Here is a 22,922-nt window from a genome sequence, read left to right as displayed (position 1 = left end):
GGACTGGGGATGAGGGGGTTCAGAGTGCAGGAGGGGGCTCAGGGCTGGGGCAGGGGGTTGGGGTGTGAGAGGTGTGGGGTGCAGGCTTTGGGAGGGGGCTTAGGGTTAGGGCAGGGGGTTGGGGCACAGGAGTGCTCTGGACAGTGCTCACCTCAGGCAACTCCCGGGAAGCTGCTGGCATCTCCCTCTGGCTCCTAAGCAGAGGCATGGCCAGGCGACTTTGTGCGCTGCCCCTGCCTGCAGCCGCCGCTGCCGCAACTCTCATTGGCTGCAGTTCTTGAACAATGGGAGCCGCGGAGCCGCCAGTTTTCAGGGAGAGGGCAGCGCACAGAGCTGCCTAGGAGCTGGACAGAGATGCTAGCAGCTTCCCAGGAGCTGCGCAGAACCAGGCAGGCACCCTGCCTGTCCCGCTGTGGGCAGCCAACTGGACTTTTAATAGCCAAGTCCCTGATGCTGACCGGAGCTGTCAGGGTCCCTTTTCGACCAGGTGTTCTGGTCAAAAACTGGACAGCTGGCAACCCTACTTGTGACCCACTCTAGCCCAGCACCTACCTGTCCTCCAGACTCTTGGACTGACTCCAACCCGGCTTTGGCCTGTGTCAAGACTCAGATCCTGATTTGACTCTGACCCTGGTTCTGACCCCAGGCCTGTCCCCAGGCCCCGGTTTCAGTGCTGCCCTTGGCCTGGTCCCAACTCCGCCTGTGACCACAGCTCCAACCACCAGGCCTGAGCACCTAGAACCCTGAGCCTGACACTTAACTGCCATGTCACCTTCACATCTCCCCATTCCGCCATCATAAATCTCCCAACTGCCATGGAGCATTTCAGTCCCAACAGCTTCCCAAACACATTCTTCCTCTTTTCAACTGTTTGCCCAATAGGGAGAAAGGGGAGACAATATTCTCCTCCCCCCATGGTCTCTCTTACTTCCTCCCCTTCAGATCTTTCCTTTATTCCCTCCTCTACCTCTGTGAGCCACAGACAGGGAGCCCATTGGATGCCTTCCTTGGATAGCTGTGACACTGCTTTTACTTTTTCCCCACAAGTGCAGTAGTGTGCCCAGGGTTGGGGATGGGGTGGGAAAGGAGTCCTCTAAAATCCAAACCATCACAGCAAATAACTGACCACCTGTGGCGTGGTGGGCTGTACAGGTCTATCTGCCATGAAAAGCAATTACTCTCTAATGAGCAAGCATGGGAATACTAATTAAGCACTGTTCATTACATGCTGTCTTTGGCGACTTGCCTCTTAGAGGAGTATTAAATTAACAAATTAAAAAGGTAGGTGAGAGCAGGAACAAAAGGCAATAATATTTATAACACTTGCTATTTTCATGGAAACAGAGGGGGCTCTTGCTGAGGGAGGGTATGTGGGGAGGAGCAGGGGCCAGGATGGGGTTTTCTGGATGGGGGCGTACAGGTCACTGAGCTATGGGAGCTGGGCAGATGGGATTGGTGGTGTAGGGGGGCTGAGTTTATTGGAGGCAGGGAGCGGGCAGAGTTCTGTATGGAGGGAAGGGAGGATGGAGTTCTGTTTGCTGTTGGGGACAGAGTTGGTATGAGAGTGGTGCGGATTGGGGTACAGTTTCACACAAAGGGCATAGGAAGGGGAGGAAGGGCTGGGAACTTTTTTTGGGTGGGCGGCTGTTCTCAACCAGGCTGCTTTTCTCAAATGACCTTGGTCAGATGCAGGTATTCAGGCACCCAATTCCCAGATTTAGGTGCCACTGTGTTCCACAAAAACTCCACTTGGCTGCTGCCTAATTAGTCCTGTAGGCACCTATACTCCCTACCTACACCTATGCTTCTGCACACTGCTGCCTCAGTCTAGGCTCCAGGACATCTTTCGCTGCCTAAGCCCCAGTGATCCAGGAACCAAAGGAAGATGGGCATTCGTACACTTCATTTTGTATGTGGAGACTGATCTGGTAGGCATGCTCAGAGGATGCCTATCTCCACACAAGACAGCTGCTGGAAGCAGTCCACTTCTTTTGTAACCTCTAGCCCAGTGGCTGGAGCACTCACGCAGGATGTGGGAGACCACAGGTTCAAATCCAACCTTTAGCTGATGAGGAAAAGGGATTTGAACAGGGCTTCACCAATCCCCGGTGTGTGCCCAAATCACTGGGCTATAGAGTCACTCTCAGACTGATAGTCCAGGCTGCTGGGAAGCACTTCTCTCCATGAGACGGGTGAGGCCTGTTTTCAGTGCATCCCATTGGCTAGTAGGCTGGCTTTTGTGGATCACATTCTAAGGCATGTCGTTTCTATCCATTCATTCCATAAGATGCATAGACACCTAACTCGGGCTCTCTGACTTGCAGTGTTGTTCCTGTGATTGTTTTTCCCCTAGAAGTTAGATGTTGCAATTTTTAGCATCAAGTATTGCGTGAAGGTGCTTGTCTAGGACACAGTATGGTAGGATTAGAATTTAATTAGTAAATGTTAATATGTTTTGATTTTGGAATGTTGAATCAATCCAAAATGTTCCATGTTGGCTTTGTTCAACACTAATCTGTCCCCATGAGCAGCCATGGTGCCTCATGGGAATTTAATTCAGGTGCCTTATGTTCCTTTTCTCCTCTATGGGCCAGGCTATGAGGCTGGACTACATCTCCCATGATGCACTAGTCTCCCCTCTAGTTAAACAGTTATAATTCATCATGGGCAATGTAGTCCAGCCAGGACCCTGGCAGGATGAGCAGAAGTGGGCCATGAGCCACACTGGCTACAATTACCATGATGCACCATGGCAGCTCAGGCAGAAAAAAAATAATGTTGAACTGATCCAAAATGAAATGTTTTGATTCTGTTCAAACCAAAATGTTTAAATTTGGGTCAAATAGGAAAAAAAAACTGGCAAAACTGAGATTTTGCCAAAACTGCATTTTCTGTAAAAAAAACAAACAAAAAAACCACAACCAAACAAACTAACTTTGAATGGCAAATCCCTGACCAGTAGTATAGGTGAAGGTCATAACTGATGAAAATGTAATTAAGGAACAAGGCAAGGAATTTACAAAATTGGTGCAAATTAGCAGATGTCATCTCCAAACCCATCAGCATACAAATACTCTCTTCCAAAGAATGGACAAATGCAAAGTATTTGGGATCTGATCTTCAGCAGAGCAGTTTGAGTTGACAATTTAGATCTGTCAGTTGTTATCCTGTAATTGATGCTAAGACAGTCACACAATATAAGACAATAATACATTTTCTTAAAAGAAAAATGTTTCATTTTCCGATGGATGACTCATGCATATTTTGATCCAAGCCATCCATTCATTTCAGAAATTCAAATCAAGAAAATGAAGACACTTGGTCTTCTACAAATTCAGTATCCCACATACAAGCATGGCAGATATTGTTACTGAATACTAACAAAAGCTGAGATGTCACACACAAAAATATTCTGAAAAGAGACCAGCTGCCCATTCCTTCAGTCAGTCATGAGTAGCATTTTCACTGTTCTGACAATTATCGATATGGCTACGTTTTAGTCATGGGTATTTTTAGTAAAAATTGTGGACAGGTCACGGGCAGTAAACAAAAATTAATGGTCTGTGACCTGTCCGCGGCTTGTACTATATACCCCTAACTAAAACTTGGGCTGGGGGGGCTGCGGGTGCTCTGGATGGGGTGGCTCAGGACCTCAGCCAGTGCTGGGGGGGAGGCAGGTGGCAGTGCATGTCTCAGGACCCCAATGGTGCTGTGAGAGGATGATTGGTAGGGCTAGCAGACTCCCTGCCCGGCTCCATGCAAATCCCCGGAAGCAACCAGCATGTCCATGCAGCTCCTTGTGGGAGAGAAGACTATGGGGGCTCCGCGCACTGCCTCCGCCATGAGTGCCAGCTCCACAGCTCCCATTGGCCAGGAATCGCAGCCAATGGGAGCTGCGGGGGCCGTGCCTACAGGCAGGGGTGGCAAGTTATATGGGTCCATGGTGCCCTTGCTCCAGCAATATTCAGGCCCTGGGGGCCTGGCTCCACCAATGTTTGGGGCTGGGTGTCTCCCCTGGTCCCGTATGCCACACCCACGTGCCTCCCCCGACTGTCCCTGCCTGCGCCCTGGGCAGTGGGCAGCTGCCCCCTGCAACTCCGCACTGCACTTTGCTCTGTTGGCTGCAGTGTCCTAGCACCCCCTAACCACTAATGCCAGGGGAGGCTGACAGGGACATGCCAGCCATTTCCAGGAAGCCCCCCCCAAGGTAAGTACCACCCCACACCCAAGCCCCCTGAGTGAGCCGCATCGGCCACTGGAGAAGTCCTGGAGGTCACAGAATCCATGACCTCTGTGACGGACACGAAGCCTTAATTATGGGTAATAGGCATTAATAACAAAATAAAACAGAAGTGTGATGAAGAGAAAAGTGGCTGCAAGGAATCAAAGGCTTGGCTAAAAAGATGAGACTTGTGTGACATAGTCTGAAGACCACCAAACATTATCTCAGACGGATCTTTGCAAGGAGGGCATTTCATAGTCATGAACCCTGCCCCAAACACAGCCTGCCCATATTGATTTCCCTCATCTGCTGATCAGATTGATTAACTAGTTTGGGGAAGAATCCTCTTTGGGACCACAGTGTTATGATTCAGCTATTCCCAGGTCAGAAGGTTCCACTATAATCAACTTGTCTAACCTGCTGTATAACACAGGCCACAGAGTTTCCCCAAAATAATTCTTTTTTGAATTAGAGCAGGAAAAAATCCAATCGTGATTTACAAATTGCTTGTGATGGTGAATCAACAAATACCCCTAAGTTGTTCCAATGGTTAATTACCCTCACTGTTAAAAAGTTACACCTTAATTCCAATCTAAAATTTATTTGTGCCTGCAGTCCCCGATTCAACAAAGCACTTAAACTTATGCTTAACTTTAAGCGTGGGAATAGGCCCCTTGAAGTTAATAGACTAGGAAAAAATCTATGTGGCAGGCTGTGTTGGTGGGTGGTGTCTGCCTACTACACTCCCTCCTTCCAATAGTCCATCAGATCTTGCTTGTTAAACACAGGAGGTCAATGAGAGTAGTCATGTGCCTAAATTTAAGCATGTGCTTAACTAATTAAGTTAAGTGCTTTGTCAGATGGGAGCCACAGTCATGGCACAGAACTTCCTTTAGAAAAGGAGAGGAAAAACAAGTTGTCCAGAAATGATGCTGGCACATCAGAAGATCTGACACGCTTTGCAGGCAGGCAGTAAAACTTTGTAGGACACAGTCATTTTTACACCAATCAATACTGTTTATAGAGTTAAAACAACGGATAGACATGAGGTTCAGAGTCCTGCTCTGATTCTCCTAGTGTTAAGAAAGAGGAGGATCTATATTATAGGATATGGAGAATAACAGTTGTGATATTTCATTTTAATTGGTGGGTTCTAAGAATTCTGAATTTCTCTATTCAGTCTTTCACAAGAGACTTACTTTTGAATCAGGTTATCATCACAGCAGGACTTAAGTTGATTTTTATAAACAGAGGGTTTCAAAAGACCTCAGTTATATTAAATATTTAGAAACCTAATTTGTAAGGAAATTGTGTAGGTGTTAATACGATGCTGCTGAAGGTCCTTTTATGTAAATTGCAGAGCGTACCAGCTGGATTCTAAAAGAAAACGTTAGATGTTCAAAACACCAATATTTTGACTGCTGTATTTTCAGCCAAATTCATCTTACTTATATTTGTGCAACTCCACTGTGGTTCTGAATCCACAGAAATGATAGCTAAGTAAGAACTATTGGTTCATCTTTATCCATGCCCTTGCAATCAGAATTGTCATCTGTAAAATATCCTCAAGCTTTTGTTCAGTCTCCTTTTAAAAGACTGCAGTGATGGGACTTCCACCAATTCCCAATGGGGTTGTACAGATAAGAACGAGAGAGATCCAAAACTTCTTAGAGTCCACAAGAATAATTTGTGGTGGGATTTAGAAAGCCCTTAAATAAATAACCATTTTAATGAACTTTTGAAAATTCGCTGATAAAGAGTGCATTAAAATAATGAAAAATAAAACAAAAGATATTACCTCACCCATGTTGTCTCTCCAAGGGACCGACAGCTATAACACTGCAACTTAAAACAATGTGAGAGTCTGCCTTAAACTGTCCAAAGCTTGCACTTTCAGAGTTTTATAGAATCATACAAATGTAGGACTGTAAGGGACCTCAAGAGGTCATCTAGTCCAGTACCCTGTGTTGAGAGAGGACTAAGTATTGTCTGGACCATCCCTGACAGGTGTTTGGCTAACTTGTTCTTAAAAGAGGATAGAGAATAAGACTGAGAATATATTATTGCCCTTATATAAATCCATGGTACGCCCACATCTCGAATACTGTGTACAGATGTGGTCTCCTCATCTCAAAAAAGATATATTGGCACTAGAAAAGGTTCAGAAAAGGGCAACTAAAATGATTAGGGGTTTGAAGAGAGTCTCATATGAGGAAAGATTAAAGAGGCTAGGACTCTTCAGCTTGGAGAAGAGGAGACTAAGGGGGGTTATGATAGAGGTATATAAAATCATGAGTGATGTGGAGAAAGTGGATAAGGAAAAGTTATTTACCTTATTCCCATAATACAAGAACTAGGGGTCACCAAATGAAATTAATAGGCAGCAGGTTTAAAACAAATAAAAGGAAGTTCTTCACGCAGCGCACAGTCAACTTGTGGAACTCCCTACCTGAGGAGGTTGTGAAGGCTAGGACTATAACAGTGTTTAAAAGAGAACTGGATAAATTCATCGAGGTTAAGTCCCATTAATGGCTATTAGCCAGGATGGGTAAGGAATGGTGTCCCTAGCCTCTGTTTGTCAGAGGGTGGAGATGGATGGCGGGAGAGAGATCACTTGATCATTGCCTGTTAGGTTCACTTCCTCTGAGGCACCTGGCATTGGCCACTGTCAGTAGACACGATACTGGGCTAGATGGACCTTTGCTCTGACCCAGTACGGCCGTTCTTATGTAACAACCTCTCATGACAGAGATCTCTATGTAATTTGTTCCAGTGCTTAACTACCCTGACAAGAAGTGTTTCCTAATGTCTAATCTAAATCTCTCATGCTTCTGCTTAAGCCCATTACTCTTTGTCCTGTCCTCAGTGATTAAGGAGAACAATTTATCACCTTCCTCTTTATAACAAACTTTTACATACTTGAAGACTGTTATGTCCCCCCTCGGTCTTCTCTTCTCCAGACTAAATAACCCCCTTTTATTAATCTTTCCTCATAAGTCATGTTTTCTAGACATTTAATCATTTTTGTTGCTCTCCTCTGGACTTTTTCAAATTTTTTCACATCTTTCCTGAAGTATGGTGCCCAGAAATGGACACAATACTCCACTTGAGGCCTTACCAGTGCTGAGAAGAGTAGAATTATTATTTCTCATGTCTTGCTTACAACACTCCTGCTAATACATCCTCTTCTCATTGAATAATGGTCCTACCCTGTCCTTGGTCTTCCTCTTACTTCTCATGTTCTTGTAAAATGTTTTCTTGTTACCATTTATGTCCCTGGCAGGCACTCACCTCCTAATCGCCTCCTAGTGGCTGAGTGTGGTATTGCAATCTTTTCCCCACTTTTGGCACCTGCTGCAGGTTGCAGACCTTGCTAAACAGGTCTTCAATGACTCACTCGCCCAGCCAAGTCACACAGTCAAAATGGATCCCTTCCAGGGTAGCAAAGAGTTCACCAAACTGTTTGCCCTTACCAGGTTTTTCAGCTCCGTTTCTGGGCCCTATAAATCTAACACTTCACTCAGGCTTCTAAAGGAACCTTGTCTCCTTGTTGGGGCTAAGGCCACTTTGTCAATGGCTGGGGGGTGAGGAGGAACCCAGGTTCCAATCCAGGGACTCTATAAACAGAAGCCATATATATATAGACTGCTTCCTTTAATTAGTTGCTGCTGCTGCATTCCCTGGGTTTCTTCCCACCTAGTTCCTTTACCTGTTACCTTAGGGTTAGAGTTTTCAGAGTCCCTTGCTCCCAGATTTAGCAAATGCAGCCCATCAAGTGCCTTTGGCCAGAGCACCCTTCCCTGCCCCAGCCAGGAATTGACCTGCTAAACCCCTGAAGCTCCTTGTAGCTCTGCTTGCTGGGCTCTGATTAGCTGTTTCCATGAGGCAGACCCGGAGGACCCACCTTCTCGGCTTCTTCCTGGGGAGGGGTGTAGTTGGACTGCAGGGCCTCCAGCAGGTATACCCCATCACAGTCCCTTAAGCCACAATGATCTCTGACCATACTTCCTATCTTTACCACGCATTGGGATAGTTTGCTCTTGTGTCCTTAATAATGTCTTTTTTAAAAACTAACAACTCACTGGTCTCTTCCCCCCCTCCCCGCATTAGATTTGCTTCCCACAGAATCTTACCTTCCAATTATCTGATTTTTGCTAAATTCTGCATTCTTCAAGTTCATTGTCTTTATTCTTCTGTTTTCCCTCCTACTGTTCCATAGAATCATGAATTGGGACTGGACGGCTAACATTTTCAGTGAGGGGACCTCTGACTCTGGAATTCACGCCCCTTCCCCCCTTTTGGTCCAATAGAAGTTGAATTTATTGACCTTCAGGTCACTTGGAAATAGAATAGGAAAGCCTATCCTATTTTACACAGGATACTGATGAAGAAGATTCATAGATTCATAGACTTAAGGTCAGAAGGGACCATTATGGTCATCTAGTCTGACCTCCTGCACAATGCAGGCTACCGAATCTCACCCACCCACTCCTATAACAAGCCCCTAACCTATGTCTGAGTTATTGAAGTCCTTAAATCGTGGTTTAAAGACCTCAAGGTGCAGAGACTCCTCCAGCAAGTGACCCGTGCCCCGTGCTGCAGAGGAAGGCGAAAAACCTCCTGGGCCTCTGCCAATCTTCCCTGGAGGAAAATTCCTTCCCGACCCCAAATATGGTGATCAGTTAAACCCTGAGCATGTGGGCAAGACTCACCAGCCAGCACTCAGAAGGGATAGAGGGGAGGACTTAGTTTTCATGGCAGGTAGATTTTTGTAGTTAATATTGGGTCTATCTGGATGTATTTGCAATAGCTGTTCTATTATGTTTCAGCAAACCTTGGAAAAGCCCAAATAACTGTGGCACAGGTGAACTCCTGACTTTAACTACATTAGCCCAGTTCGTTTAGTCATTCAGAAATAGACTTGACCATTCAATTCAGGATATACTGTAGAAGACAATGGTATTCCATCTCTCCAACTGCCCATAGAGGTACTACAAGGCTCACTTACTTTTTGACTACTGCTTGGCTCTGACTTTTGTTCCTTAGTTTGATCACCTTGTCCCCCTGCCCTCCTCCCACTTCCCACTTTTGTTTTCTTTGCAATTTGGGAATTTGTTTTTTTTTTGTTGGCCATTGCCCAAAGGTTGCAAGGTAGTGGTGGTGACCAACACACCCACTCATTTTTTGCTTTTTTAATGAACCACCAGAAAAAGAACCAAAAAAAAATGCAAAAAACTGCGTTATGGATTTGGGTTTGCTGACTGATGGAGGACTCAGAGAAGGCATAAGGAAAGCAAGGTTTATTTTTTATTGATGTGATTATGAGAGAATGGATTGATTGGAATGACCTGTGTATGTTGTTGTTGTAATATATTGTAATAATCTATGTACTTACATGGTTTGGAGGTACCATCTGAAAAAACTCATAACTTGCTCATCAGTAAACATACAGCCAAAAATGAAAAGAAATAAATGAATTATAGGGTTATGAATGTGAAGGGTTGGAAGGATTAGGGTAGGAGGACCCCCAGAGTCACCCAGGTTCAATTCCCTGCTCAAATTTGCTTTTTTTCCCAATTTCTGTTTCCCAAATTCCCCCCACAACCCAAAGGTTTAGCAGGCCAATGCTCATACCACTGAGCTATCCCTCCCCCTAAAGTGTGACTGAAGTGTGTTTCCCAGATAAGTCTGGGGAGTGTTTAAACTAGTTTCTCAGAGACAAAGGGGAAGCTGATGCAGGCCAAGTGTCAACAAAGCTAATGGGCCATCGCCCATAAAGTGGCCAGTCTTTGGCAAGAAAGGTCGGCGGAGACAACGATCTGCTTGTTAGCAGAGAAAGAGCATGAGGTCTCCTTCCTCCACCAGCACCCTGTCTCTTGGTTATCGGATGGGTTTGCTTTTCGAAGAGGGACTGAAACTATAAAAAGGAGAGACAAACACACAAAGACACCCCTCTGTCTCCCCCTGCCCATCACACTCTCTGTACCTGAGCAGACAAAGAAAACAGCTGTTGTACTTTGGGGGTGGGAGGCTGATCTGAGGTGTTGGGTCAGTAATGCTGTTGCAAGTATGTGGTGAGCAATTTTGCTTGAAATCCAGTATAATTAAGTTAGCCACTAGAAAGCATCGCATCTTTGTTTTTCTTGTAACCGTGTCTGGCTCTGATGACTCATTGCTTGTACTCGCTTAAAATCTATTTATAATGAAATCAACTTGCTTTATTGTTTTATCTAATCCAGTGTGTTTAAATTAAATTGTTTGGGTAACTCCATTTAAGGTGGTAAGCTAGTATATATTATTCCTTTTAAAGGAATAATGAACATAATACTTTTGAACTGTCCAGGAGAAGTCTGGACAGTATAAGACATACTGTTTGGGGGAACATCTGGGACTGGGAGTGTGTTGGGATCACCCAGAAGAAGTAACCAAAGTTGGTCAAAGCCACAGTGTAACTGGCAGGCTGCAGTTACCCAGAGACACTCAGGCTGTGACTGGCATGCTGCTTGTGAGCATCCCAGGTGGGAGCTACTGCTGCAAAGTATTGCAAGGCACTTAAGGTTCATAGAATATCATGGTTGGAAGGGACCTCAGGAGGTCACCTAATCCAACCCCCTGCTCAGGGCAGGACCAATCCCTAACTATTTTTTTTTTGCCCCCAATCCCTAAATGGCCCCCTCAAGGATTGAGCTTACAACCCTGGGTTTAGCAGGCCAATGCTCAAACCACTGAGGTATCCCTCCCCCTGAGAGAATGCACTTATAAAGTTTGAGGATGATGCCAAGCTATGAAGGGTAGCAAGTGCTTTAGAGGATAGCATTAAAATTCAAAATGATCTGGACAAATTGAAGAAATGGTCCAAAGTAAATAAGACGAAATTCAAGAGGGATAAATGCAAAATACTCCACTTAGGAAGGAACAATCAGTTGGATACATACAAAATGGAAAATGACTACTTAGAAAGAAGTACTGCAGAAGGGAATTTGGGGGTCATAGTGGATCACAAGATAAATATGAGTCAACAGTGTAACACACACAAAAAATAATAGTAATTCTGGGATGTATTACTGGTGTGATGTAAGCAAGACACAAGAAGTAGTTCTTCCGCTCTACTCTGCGCTAATTAGGTCTCAAGTGGAGTATTGTGTCCAGTTCTGAGCGCCACATTTCAGGAAAGGTTTGGACAAACTGGAGAAAGTTCAGAGGAGAGTAACAAAAATGATTAAAGGTCTAGAAAACATGGTCTATAAGGAAAGACTGAAAGAACTGAGTTTGTTTAGCCTGTAGAAGAGAAGACTGAGGGAGGACATGATAACAGTTTTCAAGTATATAAAAGGCTGTTACAAGGAGGAGGGAGAAAAATTGTTTTCGCTAACCTTAGGGGATAGGACAAGAAACAACAGGCTTTGCTTGCAGCAAGGGAAGTATAGGTTGGACATGAAGAAAATCTTCCTTTCAGGGTGGTTAAGCACTGCAGGGTAGTGGTGACACAGAGCCTCACAGGTCTGGATTACACCCTGACCTCAGCATGTCACAATGATGTGATGACCACCTGGCATAGACCATCAGCAGAGTTTGAACTCTGAGTGTGATGTTGTCCCCCATAATGCTTTATAGAAAGAGGCTTATGAGTGTAAATATAATATAACTGGAATATGTTTTATGCTAGATATGCCGTGTAACATATCTTTGCAAAGGTTATATTCTACTGAATGTATTCATCATATTTGTATGCATGTATCGTTTTTATATCTGAAGTTATGAGCATAGGCTCTATGCTTGTATTTAAAGTGTTTGCTGTAGGAAGCACAAAAGGCAGATTTGGTCAACATAGTGTGAAGGGGTTATTCAAGTCATTGGGCGTATTTAGCTAACAGTGGACCTTGAGAGATGCCAATCCACATCTGAGCTTTCCTGGGAATGTTCAAACTAACATGTAAACAATGGTGTCGGCCTTTAAAGAACATGTGACTTGCCCATGTGACTCCAAAACTCCATCTTGTAGTTGTGATTCTGCACAGGAGAACACAAGGGGTTTCTGCCCACAAGAGAGAGCCTATATAAGGCCCTAGGAAACCCCTCCATTTTGTCTTCAGCTGGATCAAGAGATAACCTCTCCACCCCAAAGATATGCCTGAAAGAAAGTGAAACAAAGAACAGTAACTATGGGGGTGTGAGTGTTTGCTGGACCCAGACTAGGAAGGAGTCTAGTCTGTCAAAGAAGCTTATTGGAACATCTCTGAGGGTGATATTTACCTGCATTTAGTTTCCTACTGTATTAGGCTTAGACTTGCATGTTTTTGTTTTATTTTGCTTGGTAATTTACTTTGTTCTGTCTGTTATTACTTGGAACCACTTCAATCCTACTTTAGATATTTAATAAAATCACTTTTTATTTATTAATTAACCCAGAGCAAGTAATTAATTCCTGGGGGAGCAAACAGCTGTGCATCTCTCTCTATCAGTGTTATAGAGGGTGAACAGTTTATGAGTTTACCCTGTATAAACTTTATACAGAATAAAACAGATTTATTTAGGGTTTGGATTGCACTGGTAACTGGGTGTTGGAGACAGGAGCACTTCTTAAGCTGTTTTCAGTTAAGCCAGCAGCTTTTGGGGGATGTGGTTCAGACCTGGGTCTGTGTTTGTAGCAGGTTAGCATCTCTGGCACAACCAGGCAAGGTACTGAAGTCCCATGCTGCTAGGGAAAATGGGCTCAGAAGTAGTCTCAGCACATCAGGTGACAGTCCCAAGGGGGTTTCTGTGACCCAACCCGTCACACTGAGCCTTCAGCATAAAAGCACAGATCTTTACCATTTGGACTAAAGGAGTAATTCCACTAGCTAGCAGCAGTAGCTGGCTGTTACCTTCTCGTGTAAACCAGCCACTACTGGGCGACATGACATATACTTTACAAGCAGGTGAGATAACATCTAAACAGATAGTCTGTCTGTAGCCATACTTCAAATTTCAGCTCTTGAATGTGTGCAGGAGAGCTGTGGCTCTTGAATGTGTGCATGGGAACTGTTGCGTTGAAACATAGTGTAAGGGAAAACTGATATGGGGGAAGGCATTGTGCTAGTAACACTCCATTATCTTCACTCCTAGTTGTCTTGCACTTGGAAACAGTAGCGATTGTTCAACCTTAAGAGGTAGTTTTACTGAGCTGGCATGTGTCATTTGTTGCCAAGGCAATAGAGAGAGGCTGTACCATTTAAAGTTGTTGGAAAGAAAGTGGGTAATTGAATAGAAAGGACGATTTTGAAGTTGTTTGAAAGAAAGTGGCTTTATTGAATAGAAAGGACTCAGCTTGTCCTTCTCTCAACTTGATATCACATAATGTGCCTGGAATTAATGTTTTCCTCCTGCCAGAACTAGCATGTTTTCTGTAAATAAAAAAAGTTGGAATTGAAATGCACCTAGAAGGAGTGGTTATGATCAGTGTCACAAAGAAAATAGGAGTTAGCAGCTGCCTTGGTGATTTCAACGTTGTATCTGATTCTCTGCTTTAGTGTTTTCAAGTCCATCTGGGTAAGATCTCACTAATTATAGCTACTCCATTTGCAGCACTACAACGGAAAGAGCAATGACCAAGGAAGAAAACTTCTGACTTTCCTTAGTCTGAGTATCACTAAGACTAAGATTGCTGGAAGGTTTCTAGAATTCCAATGAAAAGGTGATTCTGAGGTGGGGAGAAACATTGAATTGGTTATCAGCTAGAGCAGGTGAATTAAACACCTCCAGTTTGTGCCCTTTCTTGTGAAGAGCAGTAAAATAACAGTTTTTAAAAGTCTCAGTTGCTACATCTATTGTAACAAATGCGTGGCAATCTAAGCACTTCACAGTTGTCGTTAAGCTACACACCTTTGCTTGTTGCAGTGAATTTGCAAATAGCCGAGAGCCAAAATTCTCTTTTCCCAAAAACAAAGGCCCCCATCACATGATTAGAAGAGAATATCCTTGAGGTGTTAAATGTATTGGGCCCTTGAGATGTAACTGAGTTGCCCTGTTTCAATAGGGGAGAAGGCTGTAATACTATTCCTGATTGCCTTCTGTGCCAAAAATTTTCAAAATTCTGCGCACAATATTTTAAGATCCTGCAAATTTTATTTGTCAAATAAACGTGGAGGCTCCAGCATGGCACTGGGGAGCACAGGCCACTGGCTTCCCAGAGGTGGGTGATCACTCTGCAGCTCTCCCCTCCCCCCAGGCCACTGACTCAGCAGTGAGGCTGCACCCAACCCTGACACAGCGCAAGGACCAGACCTGCCTCTCCATGCCACGTGCACCAGATGTGGGGAGACAGGCTCAGCAAGGCAGGATCCAAGCGTGGAGGAATCCAGGTGTGGGTTGAGAGGGTTCTGTGCGGGCGGCTCAGTGGGGAATACGGGTGCAGGGAGGGATCTAGATGCACAGGGGCTTGCTAGGACATTCTGGATGCAACAGTAATGGGACTCTGCAGGGGGAACCAGGTGAACGTGCTTGGGGCTCAGCCAGGGGAGGGTCTGGCTGTGGGGGGGAATGGAGATAAGCAGGGGAGGGTCTGGGTGTGGGGGGCTCAGTGGGGGTTCAGATGCTGGGGGAGTGGGGCTCAGTGGGGTGGGATCCAGGTGCAGCTGGTTTGGGCTTGGTGGGTTGAGGAGCTGGCTGCAGGTGGCTCGTTGGGGTGGTCCAGGTGCAGGGGGAGTGGGGCTCATCAGGGGGGTTCTGAGTGCAGGGGGGTAAAGTTCAGGTTGGGGTATGAGGAGGTCTGGATGCAGTGGGGTGGGTGGATGGGGGAGCAGCTCCCTGTACAGGGATCCCTCCCCCTGCAGCTGAGGAGCAATGGGTGCAGGAAGTGTGGAGGCGGGGGGAGAGTTTTCAGAGCTTCCTGCATGGAGGAATTGAGTGCTTGCCTGACCCTTTTGGAAGGAGCCACCGGCTGGCGTGGAGACAGGGAGGCCTCCAGTATGATGTGTGGATCAAGAACTTGGTAGGTAAGGCAGGGGAATTAGCTCAAGTGGTACGTGCTTGCTTAGTGTTCAGGAGGGGCCAGGATCAATGCCTGCATTCTCCAGTCGCATGGTAGTGACAGTATTTTTGCTTGCCTTTCTTTTAGAAGCTATTGACAGTTAGCAGGCTGAGCTCCTTCAGTGGCCTCCATCCCTCTCCCCACTTGGCCTCCCAAAAAGCCAGCCCTTGCAGAGCAGAAAGCTGTTAATCTCTCTGATGTTAGGAATGTAATATAATATTTCACTGAAAGGTGACACAGGGCCAGAAAGAGTTAATTAACACACAGACTGACCTGACCCATGGCCAAACTTTAAAGATTTGTTAGGAAGATATGTAAATGAATAGAGCTTTGAAATGCAAGCCTGCATTGTTAGAGGTCTTGTGATGTAAGCAAAGAAGTCTTGTCTATTACTATGGCTTTGATTTAAAGATGAAAAAGAGGAGTATTAATATTTAGGAAGACACTTGAGTGAAATAGTATTATTGTCTATATGCCTCTTTGAAGGTTGTGGTAACCTGTATCTGAACTGTTTAATGGATAAATTACCCTGTGCTAATTGCCATGATGTTTCGGAGAAGGAAAGTTAAGCCTATTGTTTTCTCAGGCCAAAAGGCTGCTGGAAATGTATTAAAAACCCTGGGACACGATCCTCCTTCATCTCATATTTGCTTTGGGTTTCAAGGAGGGGAAACCCCAGTCACTGACTGGAGTCACCCTGAATGTGGACATTGGACTATAACCTATGGACTATTTCTAAAAGTGGCAAAGAGTCCTGTGGCACCTTATAGACTAACAGACGTTTTGGAGCATGAGCTTTCGTGGGTGAATACCCACTTTGTTGGATGCATTCACCCACGAAAGCTCATGCTCCAAAACGTCTGTTAGTCTATAAGGTGCCACAGGACTCTTTGCTGCTTTTACAGATCCAGACTAACATGGCTACCCCTCTGATATTTCTAAAAGGACTTTTGGTAACTACAAACTCATCTCTGCTATGTATCTGGACCCCAAGAAATTGAACTCAAGTCTCTTTTTTTTAAATAAATTTTAGTTTAGTTAATAAGAATTGGCTATAAGCGTGTATTTTTTGTACAATCTAAATTGTCATTTGACCTGGGTGTGTGGCTGATCCTTTGGGATTGGAAGAACCTTTTATTTTATATGATGAAATAAGCTTTTCAGTAATCATCATATCTGACGTGTGTGTCTGGGTGGAGGCCTGAGGCTGGGCACTTCAAGGGAACTGCATTATTTGAACTTCTAAGTAACCAGTGAGGTAATATAGAAGATGTTTTGTGCTGGCTTGGTAAATCTAAATATTGAAATATCCACCAGCTTTTGGGATTTGTCTGCCCCATTCCTTTTGCAGTTCACGCTAATTGAGTGACCTCAGCTGGCTCCCATGGGCAGCATCATCACAGTCCCCAGCCCTTCTCCCCATTGCGGTGCTTGGGAGGATGAAGCCAGGTTGGGGAACTTAGCTCAAATGGAAGAGCATGGGAAAAGTAGTGAGATGGATACTCATATTCTCCTGCCTGCTCTGCTATAGTGGGAGAACAGTATCCCTGATAATGTCATGGCAAACCTGGTGGCTGAACTTTTGACTTTGTCCTCACCTACAACTATTTCACATTTGAGGACAATGTATACCTTCAAGTTAGCGGCACTGCTATGGGTACCCGCATGGCCCCACAATATGCCAACATCTTTATGGCTGACTTAGAACAACGCTTCCTTAGCTCTCATCCCCTAATGCCCCTACTCTACTTGCGCTACATTGATGACATCATCATCTGGACCTATGGAAAAGAAGCCCTTGAGGAATTCCACCAGGATTTCAACAATTTCCATCCCACCATCAACCTCAGCCTGGACCAGTCCACACAAGAGATCCACTTCCTGGACACTACAGTGCAAATAAGCAATGGTCACATAACCATCACCCTATACCAGAAACCTACTCACTGCTGTACTTACCTAAATGCCTCCAGCTTTCATCCAGACCAGATCACATTGTCTACAGTCAAGCTCTAAGATACAACCACATTTGCTCCAATCCTTCAGACAGAGGCAAACACCTACAGGATCTCTATCAAGCATTCTTAAAACTACAGTACCCACCTGCTGAAGTGAAAAAACAGAATGACAGAGCCAGAAGAGTACCGAGAAGTCACCTACTCGAGGACAGGCCCAACAAAGAAAGTAACAGAACGTCACTAGCCATCACCTTCTGCCCCCAACTAAAACCTCTCCAGTGCATCATCAAGGATCTACAATCTATCCTGAAGGACGATCCCTCACTCGCACAGACCTTGGGAGATAGGCCAGTCCTTGCTTACAGACAGCCCCCCCAGCCTGAAGCAAATACTCACCAGCAACTACACACCACACAACAAAAACACTAACCCAGGAACCTATCCTTGCAACAAACCCCGTTGCCTACTATGTCCACATATCTATTCAAGGGACACCATCATAGGACCTAATCACATCAGCCACACCATCAGGGGCTTGTCCACCTGCACATCTACCAATGTGATATATGCCATCATGTGCCAGCAATGCCCCTCTGCCATGTACATTGGCCAAACTGGACAGACTCTACGCAAAAGAATCAGACGTCAAGAATTATAACATTCAAAAACCGGTTGGAGAACACTTCAACCTCCCTGGACACGCCGATTACAGACTTAAAAGTGGCAATTCTTCAACAAAAACACTTCAAAAACAGACTCCAACAAGAAACTTCAGAACTGGAATTAATTTGCAAACTGGACACCATCAAATTAGGCCTGAATAAAGACTGGGAGTGGATGAGTCATTACACAAACTAAAAACTATTTCCCCATGCTAATTTTCCCTGTACTGTTACTCACATTTTCTTGTCAACTGTTTGAAATGGGCCACCCTGATTATCACTACAAAAGTGATTTTTCCTCCTTCTGATAATAGCCCACTTTAATTGAATTGTCTCGTTAGAATTGGTAAAGCAACTCCCACCTTTTCATGTACTTTGTATATATATCTTCCTACTGTATTTTCCACCCCATGCATTTGATTAAGTGGGTTTTAGTCCACAAAAGCTTACGTCCAAATAAATTTGTTAATCTCTAAAGTGCCACAAGGACTCCTAATTGTTTTTGCTGATACAGACTAACAGGGCTACCACTCTGAAACCAATCCGAGTAGAATGTCAACTGGCTCTTGCAGAAGACCAGGAACTCAATTTCTCCTAAAGAGCCTGGCTCAGCAAATCACTTCTTGCCACTGATCTTCTCTCCAGTTATTGCCCTGTCCTTTCTGGGGAAGATTACTGATCGTGAGACTTGCCCCACTGGATCAGACCAGCAGGCCACCTAAGTACACTATCCTGTCTCTGACAGTGGCTGGTACTGGATGCTTTACAGCAATGGCTGGTTCTCAAAGTGTAGGGGAGCATGGAGGAACGTTCAAGGTGGCATGCAGCAGAGTCAGGGCCAGCCCCCGGGGGTGGGGAGTACCATGCTCCCACCTCCATACCACCCCCAAACCAGCTCTGCCTCCAACCCCATTCAGGTTCAGCTCCCAGTCCTGATTCACCTCCAGGCCCAGCTCCACCCTCACTTCCTCTCCAGCCTCAGCCCAACTCTGTCCTCATTCTCTCTCTGCCCCCAGACCAGATCTGCCTCTAGCTCCAGTTCCTCCTCCAGCCCCAGTTCTGCCCCCAGCGCCACCTTCAGCTCAAGCTCCATTGCTGAAGAAGCCTTGGCTGTGCGGTAATGGACGGGGGCATGGATGGCTTCCGTTACTGGTAAGCGGGGGCGTGAGTGAAAAAGTTTGGAGCATCACTGCTTTAGAGGAAGGAAGGCGCAAGGCACATGTAGTAACAGTTACAGGATAACCTGCCCTCAGGGAATGCTTCTTCCTGACCTCTGTTTATGCCCTGAAAAATGAGGGACTAACACTTTCCTAAAATGTGTGTGTGGGTGTTTTAATATAACTCTGGAAGTTCTCCATATAAATGTCTAATGCCTTATTTAATTTGATTAATATCATGGCCTTGATGTAGCCTTAATGTTATCTTGTGGCAATGAGTTCCACCAGCGAATTATGTGTGGAAGGAAAAGTATTGAGACCTTGTGGCGAGGCAACTTGTAGTCTCCAAGTTCTTTGTCCCCACTTAGTTTGATTTTTAGACCTGGGTATTTGTACAGAGAGTCCCCTTGGGGGGGGTCCTTTCTAAACTGGGTGACAGGGCAACAAAATGGCAGAGGAATTTCAATGTTGATAAGTGCAAAGTAACGCACACTGGAAAAAATAAATCCAACTATAAATACAGAATGATGGAGTCTACATAAGCTGTTACCACTCAAGAAAGAAATCTGGGACATATGGATAGTTCTCTGAAAACATTTGCTCAATGTGCAGTGGCAGTCAAAAAGCTAACAGAACATTAGAAACTGCTAGGAATGGATTAGATAATAAGAAAGAAAATGACATAGTACCACTATGTAAATCCATCATATGCCCATGCCTTAAATACTGTGTGCAGTTTTGGTTGCCTCATGTCAAAAAGGATATATTAGAACTGGAAAAAGTACAGAGAAGGGCAACACAACTGATGAGGGGTATGGAACAGCTTCCATATGCAGAAAGATTAAAAAGACTGGGACTGTTCAGCTTAGGAAAGAGATGAGTAAGGGGGTGAATATGATAGAGGTCTATAAAATCATGAATGGTGTGGAGAAAGTGAATAGGAAAGTATTATTTACTCCTCCATACAACACAACAGCTATGTGTTACCTGATGAAATTAATAGGCAGCAGGTTTAAAACAAACAAATGGAAATAGTTCTTCATGCACCACCCAGTCAACCCGTGGAACTCATTGCTATTGGATGTTGTGAAGGCCAAAACTATAATGGCGTTCAGAAAACAATTGGTTCATGGAGCATAGGTCCATCAATGGCTATTGGCCAAGATTGTCAGGGATGCAACCCCATGCTCCAAATGTCTCTAAATCTACAACTGCAGAAGCTGGGACTGGATGACAGGGGATGCATCTCGAAATTGTCCTGTTCTGTTCATTCCCTCTGAAACACCTGACCCTGGCCACTGTCAGAAGATGGGATACTGGGCTAGATGGACCATTGGTCTGACCCAGTATGACCGTTCTTATGCCCTGTGTGGGGCACCAAGAGCTCTTTGACTCTTTTGGCTAAATGTTGTATTCAGATATGTCTTTCCTTCCCTTATGTTCAGACAGACTGAGTGTCAACAGGGATGTCACGATTGTATTTTCAATAATGATTACTTCAACAAAGTGCTTGGAAACCTTGTATGAGTCACACTTTGCACTGGGAGGACCTTTGTCAAGCCATACATGTGTCTAAAGTGGCTATTAGTCATCTCTGCCATAGCAGGGGGTGAATAGAAACAAGCATTACAGACATCACAGGCAATATCAGAAAAAGCTGATATTAGAGAGAGCAACACGAGTTTCTATAAACATGCCAGGCATGAAAAGGGAGTAATAGAAAAACACTAAGTTCTCTGAAGATCAAAGGCAGAATCTGAAAATGCAAAGGGCCAGATTCTTTTCACCTGCTCTGGTAACTAGCTACCTGGAAATTCCCCAGGGAAACCCCAAGGAGTGCATAACCATACCTTCCTCCTCCTCCAGGCTCCTGGCCATTGAAAAGGGGGTGTAGCTGGGATGCTTTGCACTTATGCTATTCCTGGCTGCCAGAAAAGTCCCATAGCTTTCAGGATGCTGCAACTTACACAGGAGACCTGCTTGATCCCCAGTTTTCTGCAGAATTTGGGGGCGTCCAAAGGCTAAAAAGGTGACACACAGCAACTTCACTCCTGCCCTGTAAGCACACATCAAAAACTCGGCCTAGCTGCCAAAGCTGAAAAGAAGCTGAATAATTGTGGCCGAAAAATATCCACCAGGGATGACTAGCCTCAATATTGCTAACCTTTGTCCTTTCCAAAGGCACTGTTCTGTATTGCACTAATAAATGTAGCATTAGTATATCTGATTGCAGCTGACATCACGTCTGACAACTCGGGGCTTCTCTTTTTGTTTGTATAACTTTTACAAGTATCTAACAGCATGTTTCCTGTTGTCGAAATATCAGCATTTCCCATGGGGTGGAAATTCCCTTTTTTAATCAACTCTATTCATCACAATGGTACTTAGGATACCAGCCCATGAAAGCTTATGCTCAAATAAATGTGTTCGTCTCTAAGGTGCCACAGGTACTCCTGTTCTCATTGCACCTTAGTTTTTATAGATGTTGCACCTTAGCTTTTATAGATCCTTTGACATTTCATTTTTATTTGCTATTAAGTGACTGCGTAAATGCTTAGGAAAAGTGTAGGTTGAGATGCTTGGAACCAGCTATTCTTCATTTAGTTAGCAAACAGGGCCAGCACTATGACTGGGACCCACCAGGGTTGCTTGAACCTAATTAGCACTTTTCATAATGAGAAGGCAGTTCTGGCTTCATGGCTCATTGCTCTTGCGGCTGAGGCTGTCATGTGAGCTGCCTGGGTCAGTTGTGGTCGTTTTGGGTAATATGTCCATCTGTTTGCTGGAATTAGACTGAGATTCCAACACACACAGTAATAACACAAGGAAAACTAAATATCATTAAAAAAAGTGATGAGCCAGGATGGATTTGAACTCGTGACAATGAGGAGCAAAGATCCGTGTCCCATTACCAAGCTAGCTACTTACATGGTCCCATTGCCTGTGAAATATAAATGCCTCATGTTCATTAACGGATGTATCCTTACAGGACCCAGCAAACTGGGGAAGTATTTTTTTCCATTTTAATGATGGGGATCTGAGGCACAGATTCACTGTATCTGTCCTCTAATTTCTACCAGGTTTGCCACCCGATTGCCTTCAGATTATGTCCTCATTTGATATCTCTGTGCCCCCCCTGTCTTCCCCATATGCTCACAGTGACTCCGGTGCAAGCCCGCTGTTTTCAGCCGTGGTGAAAATATCATATCGAAACCCAAAAAATAGTTGGTAGCTAGAGTTAGGTACTTGACCCCTGCACCGATTACCCTTAGTAATGCCCCAGGGGGAAGCAAGGGGGGTGTCCTGAAATGCTTGCAGTGGCTTGAGTCAAGATCCTTTTATTTCCGTGTCTGACTCCTTTCTGCTAATAGCTGTTCCAAGCTCTAGTGCCTTTCCATGGGCCCTGCCATCAGGTCGTTACAGATGTCCATTCCCCACAGCCACTGTGCAGCGTGCATGCTGAGAATTAGCCCAGTTCTGCAGCTGAAGGAACTGGAATTTATGACTCACCCAAGGTCACATAAGTTAATATCAAATCTGTGTCTAGCTGCCAGACTTCCACATTCCAGCTTTTGAGCTCTAACCACTAGGCCCCACCACTTCCCAAGGTAGGACTGGGCAGTGACACAATAGGGCTGAATAATGAGCGGCTGTATCCATTTCAGGAGAAGTGCTTTATAAATCCTTTGCACTTTAGTGATGAACAGGTAGAAAAGACAAAGTAAGAAGGTCGTCCTATGTTTTCAAGCTGGAAGGAAACAGGAAAAGTAACTGCCATACTTAGCTTGGCAGCTCTTTGGGTAGGGCCAATGTGATTGTGCTGAGTTGGTATAGCACCTACCACAATGGAGTCTTGGTCCACAACACGGGCTTCTGGGCACTACTGCAATACGAATCAATAGCCTTCTGTACACT

The sequence above is a fragment of the Mauremys reevesii genome, linkage group 5, assembly GCF_016161935.1.
Source record: "Mauremys reevesii isolate NIE-2019 linkage group 5, ASM1616193v1, whole genome shotgun sequence".
In the NCBI taxonomy this organism is placed as follows: domain Eukaryota; kingdom Metazoa; phylum Chordata; order Testudines; family Geoemydidae; genus Mauremys; species Mauremys reevesii.
This window is presented reverse-complemented; position numbering follows the sequence as displayed.